The sequence below is a fragment of the Pteronotus mesoamericanus genome, unplaced genomic scaffold (genome assembly GCF_021234165.1).
Source record: "Pteronotus mesoamericanus isolate MK-2021 breed Mesoamerican mustached bat unplaced genomic scaffold, CSHL_Meso_final contig_25, whole genome shotgun sequence".
Taxonomy (NCBI): domain Eukaryota; kingdom Metazoa; phylum Chordata; class Mammalia; order Chiroptera; family Mormoopidae; genus Pteronotus; species Pteronotus mesoamericanus.
This window is the reverse complement of record NW_026555105.1, coordinates 33,969,732-33,983,182: the sequence shown is the minus strand read 5'-3', so window position 1 is coordinate 33,983,182 and position 13,451 is coordinate 33,969,732. Positions and strand designations below refer to the sequence as shown.

Sequence of the window (13,451 nt, the reverse complement as noted above, 5' to 3'; positions counted from 1 at the left end):
ATTAATTAATTTATTTTTCCAAATACATTTGCCCTGTGCCTTTTTGACAGAGCAAGTGTGTATTGTTGGCCCCAGGAACCTACCATCTGCCATGTTGCCTTGTTCAGACCTCAACTCTGGTCCTTATATCCACACCATTTGTGAAAAAGCTGACATGACAGAGAGAGAGAGAGAGAGAGAGAGAGGAATTGAGAGAGGGCACAGGAGAGGGAGAGGGTGCGGGTGTGTGTATGGGAACAAAGTGTAACCAGGAGACATGTAGAAAGTTCTTCCACTCTTCATTACCCCGCCCAAATGTGTTAACCTACCTTCTCTGTCCCCTGGTTCCTTTCCCTTTTATTAAATAAAATGGGTAAGCCATGATTGAATATGATCTGTAAACTATTCTGTCACTTATCCTCTGCGCTAGCCTACCTGTCAGTACAATTGTAGCAAGGAAATTTCCCAAACAAGGGCTCAGAAGAGAGGGAGAGACTATACTAAAGTTACTCAGCTCATAAGGGCTAAAATCTAGGTGACTGATATATTGCTCTATCTAAGCTATAATTATAACTACAAACCTACACTATTTCCATGAGACATCTGCCAAGCAATTTTACCTTTTACACACTTGAAGAGTGTTCAAAATAAAAAAAGATAATCAGGGTGTAGTTTGGACACAAGCTTACATGTCTTCAGTTTTTAAAAAAACTTTGCAATTCTACTAAGTTGTTCATAAACAAGTCTAGAGAGCTTTATTAATACTAACGGATTTATTTTTTATTTAAAAATTTTATTGGTTTTACTTGCTTTGCTCTTTTAGTATCCAAAATCAACAGCTTAAGAATAGCTTACATTCTATGCATGGAAATTGCTCTTCTAAAAAAATGTACCTTATAAAACCATTGCCTTCATGCTAGATATATGCCCAAACTGTCCCGTTGTTCAAATCTAATGGCAGGCTCAGGACTCTGTGGTCCGTGTTTTGAATTGACTATTTACTCTCGATACAGTGATCTAATAACTTCTGCTCAGATCAGGGGAAAATAAAACACTCAAGATGAAAGCTTGCATTGCAAATCTGTTTACTGTGTCTATACAAATTTCACCGTAATAAAATACACATATTTGACAGTGTGCAGGGCCAGTATTTCCTCTGAAAGACACTTTTTGTAGCAACCAGTAATGATTTTTCTAGGAATGTTTTCTAGCCTCATAAAAGAACTGAAAATAATTTGAAAAATCTAGCTAAATTGAGATGTTTTATATTTTCATTTTAAATATACTTTCTTTGGTCTTCGTTGGATTTACATCTTCAGAATGTGTAGTGACTAAAAATAATTATTTCAAACTATAGATGAGATGAAGCAAAAAAGTTTCAGTCACTTTTACAGAAAAACTCAATCACAGTCATGTTGTAAGATTTAAAAAAAATAAGATACCATATTTCCTAAAATGTAAAAGAAATAATTTGAAAGAATTTTTATACTGGAATAAAATCAAAGATACTAATCAAATGGTTTACCCCCAATATGTGCATTCTAATTAATGAACAATTTTATATACATCCAATTTTGAATGGCCAACTCTTCCACAGTTTGCATAATGAATCAAAATTTAGTAGTATGAGATACTGAGAAAAAATTTAACCAACATGACACAATATAGTGATAGTATTTCTCTACTACTTAGGCACTATATTCATAATTCCATGCACTCCATAGGAGTGTGCTCATCATCACACTATACTTAAAGAAGCAGATAATTTGGATGCCTGAGTGCAAGAATAAAAATATTTGGACAACCTGCACTTAGCATGTTGCTCTATCAGAAACTCTATTTAACTTAAACTAATGGTTTTCAATTCAAGCATATACAACATTGATTTTTTATAATAAATATTTTGTAAAGCCCTCTTGGCTATGCTGAAATGGCATCTATAAATATCAATATTCACCCACATAGAGGAAGCAGAAGGTATCAGTGTCCCACTCATATCTTCCCAGAACTCATCATTCCAGTACATGCTCCCACTCCCAGCATCCTTCTGAAAACATTCTTGATATGACTCTGCCTAAAGATTTTCCCTCAGACTGACCAAAGGGCAGACAAGAAATGCTAGGGAATTAATGTCCCAGGCCTCAGCCTACAACCTGTAGAAGCTTAAGATAAATAGCTCAGCCCTCTGCATCCCTCAGATGGAACAATTCCTCGGCATGTTCTACATGGCTTCCCAGAGCTTTCCAGCAAGACTGAGCCTCAGCAGCCCACAGTGGTAACTTGCTTAACACTGTGACTCTAGGCTGCTGTCTCTTCCTCTTCTCACTTCCCACTGCTTGGCCAGTGCTTCTACACTAGCCTCCTAAAGAAAGTGCTTGTAAACAAAACCTTGTCTCAGGGTCTGCTTCCAGGGGAACCCCAATCAAAACAACACATCAACTTTTTAAAAAGTCAATATAATGCCATAAATGTAATATAAAAGGAAAGTGACACAGAAAAATTCTATTTCAACATTTAAAGACTCCTGAACAGACACTTCTCCAAGGAGGACACACAGAGGGCACAGAGGCATATGAAAGGATGCTCATCATCACTAACCATCAGAGAGATGCAAATTAAAACCACAATAAATATCACTTCCCACCAGTCAGAATGGCCATCATAAACAGAGCGACAAACAACAAGTGCTGACAAGGTTGTGGAGAAAAGAGAACCCTAGTGCACTGTTGGTAGGAATGCTGACTGGTGCAGCCACTGTGGAAAACAGTTTGGAATTTCCTCAAAAAGCTAAAAATGGAACTGCCTTTTGGCCCAGTGATTCCATTGCTGGGATTATGCCCTAAGAATCCCAAAACACCAATTCAAAAGAACCTATGCACCCCAATGTTCATAGCAGCACAATTTACAATAGCCCAGTGCTGGAAGCAACCTAAGTGCCCATCAGTAAATGAACGGATCAAAAACGATGGTACATTTACATAATAGAACACTACGCAGCAGAAAGAAAGGAGCTCCTACCCTTCGCTAAAGCATGGATGGAATTGGAGTTATACTAAGTGAAATAAGCCAGGGGGTGAGAGAAAAATACCATTTGATCTCACCTATAAGTAGAACCTAATAACAAAACAAACAAGCAAGCAAAATATAACCAGAGACTGGAAATAAGGAACAAAATGATGGTAACCAGAGGGGAGGGGAGAAGAAGTAATAGTGGGAGAAGGGGAGGGCTTTCAAGGAACATGTATAAAGAACACTTGGACAAAGCCAAAGATGGGTAGGATCGAGGGTAGGAGGTGGGCATGGGTAGTCAGGAGGGAATGGCAGGGGGAAAATGGAGACAACTGTACTTGAATAATTATAATTTTAAAAAAACTTAGAGATAATTGCATGTTGCCTACTGCAACACATGAATTAATCCACACATAATGAAGTAGTCAGATAGTTACTTCCCTCCATGGAATCACCATGAAGAGACAATCTGGAAATGCAGACTCAACAGGTGTAAGGTATTGCCAACTACCACAATGGCATAATTATTCAGCCACCTCTGGTAAAATTCTGAGCTAACAAGGCCCAAACTTCCTTTGATTTTCATGGTAGGTCAGTAATATACAGAGAGCAAAAGGACTTTTTGTTAACCTATTGTTTATAAATAAGTGTTTACTTATATGCCTATCCAGAAAAACGTTAAAATAGTTTGTGGTATAAAGGACAGTCTCTCAACGTACTCCTGGGTAGCCCATGTAATGCAGCATCCTTGGCCCCGACCACAATGCTGGTGGCACAGCAAAGACAGGAAAGAGAGCAGCACCGTGGTTCAAGCCCTGGGCGTAGACTTCTTCAGTTTAAATCCCACCTTCAGTTTTTGTTAGAGGTAAGACCTTAATTAATTTATTTATCATCATTCAGGCTTATATTCCTTATCTGTAAAGTGAAAAAAAAGCCACATTCCCTAACTCAGGATTGTTCTGAGATTGAATAAAACACAGTACCTGGCACAAACTAAGTGTTAAAAAATATTAGTTATTATTATATTTCATAGCTAAATGATCAAACTCAAATCATCTCTCTTATGCGACCACAGAAAGACCTAAGTTGTGCAGTACATAAAAATATTGGTTTAGGCATATAATTTTAAGTTTCCCAGGCAACATCTGTAAATTTACCATTATTCTTTGCTTTCTCTCCACCTCTTCTCTGCTGTTCATCCTTGGTCACTCATTACTCCCAGTAGTAATAACCTCATGGGTATATTATTACAGACTTAGTACCCTGATATACAAATAGGAGATCATATAAAAGGTGAATGTAGGGAATAAAGAGAAGACAAAATCTTGATTTAGCATCCCTCTACCCTCCTGTTGGGCTAAATCAAAGAAACACAGGCAACTAGCTAGAGAATTTGAGTTACAAGCAAGATGATGTATAGGGACGCACTGCTGTAAACTGTAAAGTGAAGCACTAATGAAAAGTGCTTTTGTTCTTGTTGTTTATTAGTAGTATCATTAGTCACACAGCTGTTAGAATGCCAGCTAGAAAAGAAACAGAAACTTAGCATCATCCTTTATAAATGAGATAGCTGAGAACCAAGACAACATTGCCTAAAAAAAAAATGAGAAATAGAAAACTGATGGCTCCACAGGAGAAGGTGTTTTGAGATGAAGAGCTGGCTGGGAAATTGTGATACCAAATTAAACAAAGGAGTGAAAGTAAAAAATTAAAAGGTCAGTTTTTTAAGGCTGCAGAAGTCTTCTTTTTTTATTATTATATTACAGTTGTCCCAATTTTTCCCCCTTTGCCCTTCTCTGCCCATCCCACCCCCTGCTCCCACGTCAATCCCCACAATATTGTCCATGTCCATGAGTCACTCATATTATGTTCTTTGACTAGTCCCTTCCCCTTCTTTCCACCATTATCCCCCTTCTCCCTCCCCTCTGGCAGCTGTCAATCTGTTCCATGTCTTTGGTTCTATTTTGCTTTCTAGTTTATTTTATTTATTAGATTCCTCTTATAAGTGGTATTTGTCTTTCACCAACTGGCTTATTTCACTTAACACAATATTCTCTAGTTCCATACATGTTGTCACAAATATGGGAGTATCTTCTTTCATTCTTTTGTGTAATATTCCATTATGTAAATGTACCAAACTTTCTTGATCCACTCATCTACTGATGGGCACTGTAGGCTGTTTCAAGTACTTGGCTATTGTAAATAGCACTGCCACGCAATTATGGGTGCATAGGTTCTTTTGAATTGGTGACGAGGGAATCTTAGGATATATTCCCAGCATTGGAATTGTTGGATCCAAAGGCAGTTCTATTTTTAATTTTTTTGAGGAAATTGTATACTGTTTTCCACAGTGGCTGCACCAGTCTGCATTCCCACCAACAGTGCACTAGAGTTCCCTTCTCTCCACATCCTCACTAGCACTTGTTGTTTATTGATTTATTAATGACAGTCATTCTGACAGGTGTGAGGTGATTGATCTAGAACAAATACTCCAAAAATTTATATGGAACCAAAAAAGGCCCTGAATAGCCTCAGTAATCTTGATAAAGAAGAATAAAATTGGAGGGATCACATTACCTGATTTAAAATGATATTACAAGTCCACTGTAATCAAAACAGCCTAGTACTGGCATAAGAATGGACACATAGATCAGTGGAACAGAATAGAGAGCCCAGAAATAAGCCCATGTCTCTATAGTCACTTAATATTTGACAAAGATGGCATGAACATATAATGGAGTAAAAATAGCCTCTTCAACAAATGGTATTGGGAGAACTGAATTGGTACACGAAAAAAATGAAACTAGACCACCAACTTACACCACACGCCAGAATAACTCATAATAGATAAGATACTTAAATATAAGTCATGATACCATAAAAGGGCTAGTGGAAAACAGGCAATAAAATTTTAGATATTCCATGTACCAATATTTTTGCTGATATATCTCCTTGGGCAAGGGATATAAAGGAAAAAATAAACAAATGGGACTACATCAAATTAAAAAACTTCTGCATGGCTATGAAATTGTCATCAAAGGGGAACATGTACAAAGGACCCAGGACAAGGACAATGGGGTGAGGATTGTCTTCAGGAGCAGGGGTTGGACAGGGTAGGGGAGAACAATGGGTGTAAAATGGGGGCAACTCTAACTGACCAAAAATAAAAAATAAATTAAAAATAAACAAAAACAAAAGAAACAAACAAAAGAAACCATCATCAAAATGAAAAGGAAATTAACCATATGGGAGAACATATTTGCCAATGATGTATCAGACACAGGTTTAACCTCCAAAATACATAAAGAACTCATACAACTTAACACCAGGAAGACAAACAACCCAATTAAATAATGGACAAAGGACCTGAATAGACACTTCTTCAAGGAGGACGTACAGATGGCCCATAGACATATGAAAAGATGATCAACATCACTAAGCCATCAGAGAAATGCAAATGAAAATGCAAAAGTCTTCTTGAAGAGAGGACTGCATTGATTGATGTGGCTTGTAATGGAAACTCAGATAATCAAATAAAACCAGCATTTAAAAATTTCAGGCTGAGAACTCATTGCCATGACAACCCTCTCAGAAGGGAACTTGTAAAACAAAATAAGATTCACTTGACTACGCCTTAAAATGAAAACCTATCCTAGAGTGAAACAATTAAATGCAGAATTTCAAAGTTGCTTATTGCCAAAATACCTACAGGTAGCACTGAATTTATATGTCTATCATCTCTTCCCTTGGAAGCTATTACTTCTTAAAATCTATGATTCATGGAAGGAGCAACATCTAGCTTTGAGAGATCTCTATTGGCATTGGGTATCTCCTACCCATGAAGATTTACAATTATTTCCTCCCAATAAATAATCTAGCATGATGCTCATCTGACAATCACAGTGGTGCACATATTTAAACAAATGCCCAACATTTAGTCTGTCCATAATCACATAAAACTACTAAATTCATATATCAATTAATTGTTATACTTTATGGAAAAATTATTTTTAATCTAAATAATATCTTGTTAATATTCAGTTTATGATAATTTTAATAAAACATCTATTTTATTATTGCATGTTCTTCTTACTCAAAGAATGTCATAATGAGTACACTATATTTTGTCAATTAAAAGTTTTCTTAAATGTCTAATATTAATCAATATGAATCTATTCTGATACTGATACTGAGAGGATAAATCACTGTGATCCTTTTTTATAAAGATTTTATTTATTTATTTTTAGACAGAGGGGAAGGGGTGGAGAAAGAGAGGGAGAGAGACACTCATGTGTAGTTGCCTTTTGCACGCCCCCTATTGGGGAACTGGCCCACAACCCAGGCATGTGCCCTGACTGGGAATTGAACTGGCGACTCTTTGGTTGGTAGGCTGGCACTTAATCCACTGAGCCACACCACCCAGGGTACTGTGATCCTTTATGAATGGCATGGATTAGGTTCCTAAAATTGTACCTGATAGTAGAATTTACCATTGAGATATGCATGATCATGTTGTAATAGAGAAATAAAGGTTAAGAATAATTTATAAAAATCATTATAAAATATTTCAATGATCATTATACAAAAAATGCAGATGACATGATACACAAGAAAACATCTATGATATCTTCTACATCAGCACCTACTGATAATGGATACATTATTACTATTTCCATTTTACAGACTCTGCTCAATAGAAATTTTCCCTCTCAGCCTTCATCTCTACACTTAACTCTAAGATTCTACCAAGGTTTTCCCAATTCCCATTCATATGTTTTAGGTAATGTACATGTAAGAGGATATTTTGGATATGGGTTTTCCTCCTCCAATTCCACAATTCCCTTTTAATATTCTCAGGACTCAGCATTGTCCCAGAAGTCAAAACATATTCAGTTGCTTATTTTATTAGCCTGATTATTCATTTTTCAAGTCATATGCATTAGAAAAATGTGGTTCTAAAATTTAGGTTGAAATGTCAGTATGTCATTTATTATTGTTTAATTTGCATGAATTTTTAGGTCATTTATTACCTGGAGTAACTCATACTATGGTCATTAATGCAAATAAATAATTAAACATTTGAGGTGACTTTATTTTTAAATAAAGAATATATAAATATATATGAAAAATATTGTGGTTCTACATCTGGATCTATTTTTTTGACATCTATCTTTATCTTTCCTAAGGTTTTACTGAGAACACCTACACTCTCCTTTACCTTTCTTTCAACTATTTTTTTCTTATTCCCATTTTCAGTTCACTCTGTTTATAATTATCCCCTACATGATGCCTTACATTTTTGCCTATACTGGAATCAATATTATCAAGCTTGTCAAGAATGTATATAAAAGTAGATTTACATATATTTGAATTTTCTCCAAGTGGAACTCATAGAGGAAAATATCTGAATTATATTGAAAGTAAGTTATAAGGAATAAGATACTTGTACAAACTAGGTATAGGAAACATGATATATTGCCAGATTTTTCATTTGAAATTATGATAAGATTAGAACAAGAATCATGATAAAAATCCTAACTTGAAACATCCCTTAATATTAGTAAAACTGTGGTAATTACTAATTCATAGGAGAGCCATGCCACTGTAAAATAAGCCATTAGATGTATTAATTAATTTATTTTTATTTAAAAAAAATTAAAGCAAATGTGTGGGTATACATTTTTTAAATCCACCAAAAAAGAATGTATAGAAAAAATGTAAGGAAATTGTCTTAAATTAATAAAAAACATTTTTTTCACAGGGAAAATTTTATCCATAAATGTCACATCCAGCAACCAAATAACTACCTTGTTTCTAGATAGTTAATGTATTTCTTTCACTTTCCCTCTTCTCCAATTAAAAAGTTTCTCTTTTTAGCAAAAATAGAAGGTTAGTGAAATTTATTTGTACCCCAGTTTGTTTTCTGTTTCTCCAACCTCTCTTCAGAGTCCCTTTCAGTTCTCCTCCTCCCTCAGGCTGAGATGCTTAGTCTTTCTATCATCCTCTAATTTATCATGTCAAAGTGAAAAGTAAATTGATAAATTCCTTCATATTAAGGTATTAGAAAATTAATTATCTGCTGATTTCATGAGTGTTTGCATTTAAAAGAAAAATTACAGCAAAAGAACAATGCCTGACCATATAAATTGTTCATAAATTATGGAATTTCAGACATCTGTGGGAAGATATTTAAAAGTGATGAGAGAACTAGAAAGTATTCTCAAATCATAGAAGGAACAAGATGATCTTGTCTATTTATTTTTCAGGATGGTCAGGAGATGGAGACAAACTATATATTTGAAGATAACAAATATTCTCTGGAAGATACCTTTAAAATAGCTTGGTACACAGTGGGTGTTATTATTTATCAAATAAGTACATGATCATACAATTTGTTTTACCTCCAGTAAGAATCTGAACAATATATTCCTTTGGAGAAATTAATGTAAAGCAGTTATCTCTGACCCCCTGCTGTGATCCCAAAGCCTTTGGTTTAATTTGGCAGAATAGTGGTGCCCATCAAATATTTCATTTGTTCATGGACACTACCCACCCCCATGGAAGTACACAGGACTATATGAACAGTTCTGGACACTGAAATGAGAATGGAAATGATGGATATCACTTCTAAGCTGACACAGTAAAAATTTCATGCATGATTTGACCAAACCTCTGTTCTATGGATGAAGAGGTTGTCAGTTCCAGACAGTACAACTATGAGATGATGGGATGTCCATAAGGCAGGGTCTCTGCATATAAGTCACTAAGATTTTGAGGTCATTTGTAACTGTGGGCTGTGCTGTGATCCAGACCAATAAAATAATATATTCTCATATGGTTTTTACCATATTGGCTCATAGCTAATTTGTGACATATTTGTTACCCCATTTTATCTGGTTACTCTTTATTTACTTTTGTAGCTTTGTTCTAAAACAAAACATAGAAAAACCATAGTGATATGACAGTATTTTTTTAAAAGTTAAAAATTAGATTACAAATTTAAGACAGTTGCATAGGATAGCAATATTAGTATAATCCAATTCATTGCATCTCCTGAGCAATAAGTCCTATCGTATGCTATGCTATGTGCTGTCAATGCAGATATCGGTTGGTAATATTATTAATGAATATAAATAAGATTCTGTTAATACTTTTCTTTTTTCTTTTTTTTTATTGTTGTTCAAGTACATTTGTCTCTATTTTCCCCCCACCACTTTCTCCCACCGCACCACCTCCACCTCCCACTCTCAATCCTACTGCCCTTTGGCTTTGTCCATGGGTCCTGGGGTTCCTCGATGACCCTTCCCCTTGTATTAATCATTTTAATTATTTTGGTAAATATATTATGAGATAATAGAAAATATGTATCAGTCTCTCTCCCTGGTTCCTGACACAGAGCTCCTAAAACCCTTGTAAATTCTTAACTGGTAAGATGACTAGGAGCATATTTTGTTCTAATGAGGTCACACTGGGTAGGTCCCTCGATGAGCCGTGGATGGGCACTGGTCACCAGAAAGACCAAGCTTTGAATCTTTAGCCTTATTACTCATCCTTCAGATAGGGATGAGGGGATAAAATTGGGATTAATGTTTGACCATGTTTACATGAGGAAGTCTCCGTAAAATCCCAACAGCACAGGATTTGGAGAGCTTCCAGATTGGCAAACATCCACATTGAGAAAGTGATACACCCAAACTCTACGGGAACAGGAGCCTCTGTGCCCAGTAGCATCCCAGATCTCACCCTGTGTATCTCTTCATCTGTCTCCATTATCATATCCTTTAATAAACTGGAAAATGTAAGAAGTCTTTCCCTGAATTTTATGAGCCCATGTAGCAAATTAATTGAACCTAAGAGGGGGTCATTGGAAACTCCCATCTATTGATCAGTGGCACAGGTGATAACCTGGACCTGTGACTGGCATCTAAAGTGTGTGTGGAGGAGTGGGAGGGGAGAGGAGGAATCTTATGAGACTGAGCCCCTAAACTTTAAGATCTGCTACTATCTTCAAATAGATAGTATCAGAACTGAGTTAAATTGTAGGACACCCAGCTGGTGTTGCACAGAATTGCTTGGTGTGGGTGAAAACCTCCACACATTTGGTGACTAGAAGTGTTTTGTGTGAGTAGTAAATTATATTCACAGGGAAGAAACACAAAGTAGGGGAGAACAAGGTTTTTCCCTACACTGGAGGAGGAAAATAGTGAATTTTTCTTTGGAAATATACTAACTGAATACTTTAAGATAATACATTTCTGGTTTAAAAGCATAAATAAAAGATATGATAAATGTTTAGAAATCTGATTTTCAAAACAGATATCAAAGGAGTAATGATCTCAATTTCCTAAATTCTCCAAATCATAAAATGTGAAATGCCTTATACTTGAGGCAATATTGCCAAATGCTTCTAAAGAAAATTAAATTTTTTAATTATCTTATATCTATTATCTCCAATGCCTCCATAATATCTCATGAGTTAGGTCAAAGGTAGCAATAATAATTTACTGATTATTTGTATGTGGAAACCGAGGCTGCAATATATTGAAATGACTTGTCCATGGTCACACAGTGATCATTGGTAAAGCAAACACTAAGCTACCTTGGTTAAAAAAAAATGGTTTATGAGAAATTTTCTTTGATGTATATAAATGAGCTCAAGTTAAGTTTTTTTTCCACTTTAATAAGCAGGCTTTTTATATAACCGTCTCTCCACATCTATTATGATGAACCTACAAAGTACAAGCCTATAAGATAAAACACCTCTATCCCATCTTAATCACATTTCTAAGAATTTTCAATTAACCTCCAAATAATGTGGATCTGATGACATTAGCAATATTATGCTTTTAATGTTGCTCAAGAATACTATATTACATGAAAAGTATAAAGCCCTATTTCCTCTTTCAAGACAGACAAAAAAAAGAAGGGAGAGAAGGAGGGGAAGGAAGGAAAGAGAAAGAAGGAAGAAAAATGGACTTTTTCTTTTTATGAATAAGATATGACATTCAATGACAACTCCAGTCAATCTTGCCATAACATACAGATTAATTTATCTGAAATTTTATTTCACATTCTGCAGATATTTTCCATCTCCATTTGTAATTAATATTGGAATAACTTCAGTTTAGCACTACCTGCTAATTTTATCCAGGTAACATATATGCCTTCAAAATATCATCAAGGATGTTAAGGTAGACCTGATTCCAACGCCAAAATGACTAGAGTATTGCTTAAGTCCATCTGTAGGCCATCTGATAAAAGTTATTTTAACTTAGTCCATAATTCATCACCTTTCCCAGTGGTAGTAGTGCAACAGCAGATACTCTTGTTTTAAGAACATCTTAGTTAGGAATGTTTCTTTTTCCTATTGAAAGAATGGGTGCTATTTTTAATACTGTTTCTAACGGTCTAGCCTCTCATTTATTTGCTAAAAAATTAATAGAGATGCCAGTGAATTTATTGGTAAATTCTCTTTAGGTCTCAAGGTCCATGTTCTCTAAGTTGAAACTTCTATACATAATCATTTTCCCAAGTACTTCAGCCCCTTGCCCTTTGAAATCAATAAGCCACATTGACAACATTTTAATTATCCTCTGAATGTGTACACCTGTTTTGATTTTCCTATTTTTTTTTCCAGTAGAGAACCAAATTAGCCAACTGTTTTAGTAGTTTGATTTGCTCCTTTCTCTTTGAACTTGAACTTTCTCCTCTAAGACAGAAGTCTTACTTATTGATTCATTTGCAAAGATAATTTTTAAAAAAATATCAAAAGGTGAAATAAAATATTCAGCTCTGTTGATAATTATACAAAGATTTAAAAGGCTATATAATTGACTTATAAAAAGTTTTTTTTTATTTTAAGCAAACTCACTAATGTATATTGAAAAAGTCACTTTATACTCAGTCATGAAAAATACAGTGATGATTAAATTTATCTAAATGTGTCTGACTCTCAATGCTTCTTCATGTAAATAATAAAACAACCACTTTCACTTTTTTCAAGATTTTATTTACTTATTTTTAGAGAGGAGAAAGGAGGGAGAAAGAGAGGGAGAGAAACATCAGTCTGTGGTTGCCTCTCAAGTGTACCCTACTGGGGACCTGGCCTGCAACCCCGGCATGTGCCCTGACTAGGAATCAAACTCACAGCCCTTTGGTTCACAGGCTGGCACTCAATCCACTGAGACATACAAGCCAGGGCTAAAACCACCACTTTTATGAACTCCCAAGCAATGTTGATCCATTCAAACTTATAAGGAGTCAAGTTTTAACTGCCTTACAATTTCAGAAAGGCTATATTTTATCTGAAAAGACCCAAGGAATTCCACCCAAATTAACTCACTCTTGGGTATTTATACTCTCATTTTTTCCTCATAGTTTTATTTTCCTTGTGTAATCGATATGTAATAAATGTAGTACTATTGTAAAAGAAAAGCAGGTGAATAAATACCTGCAAATCCAAG

At 35.3% G+C, this 13,451-nt stretch overlaps 1 protein-coding gene across 1 annotated transcript in view; it reads right to left on the bottom strand.

Annotated features, from left to right (window-relative positions):
- MACROD2 (mono-ADP ribosylhydrolase 2) overlaps positions 1–13,451 on the bottom strand; it is a 2,155,137-nt gene that overhangs the window by 829,069 nt on the left and 1,312,617 nt on the right. The gene's annotated exons all lie outside the window — the stretch shown is intronic.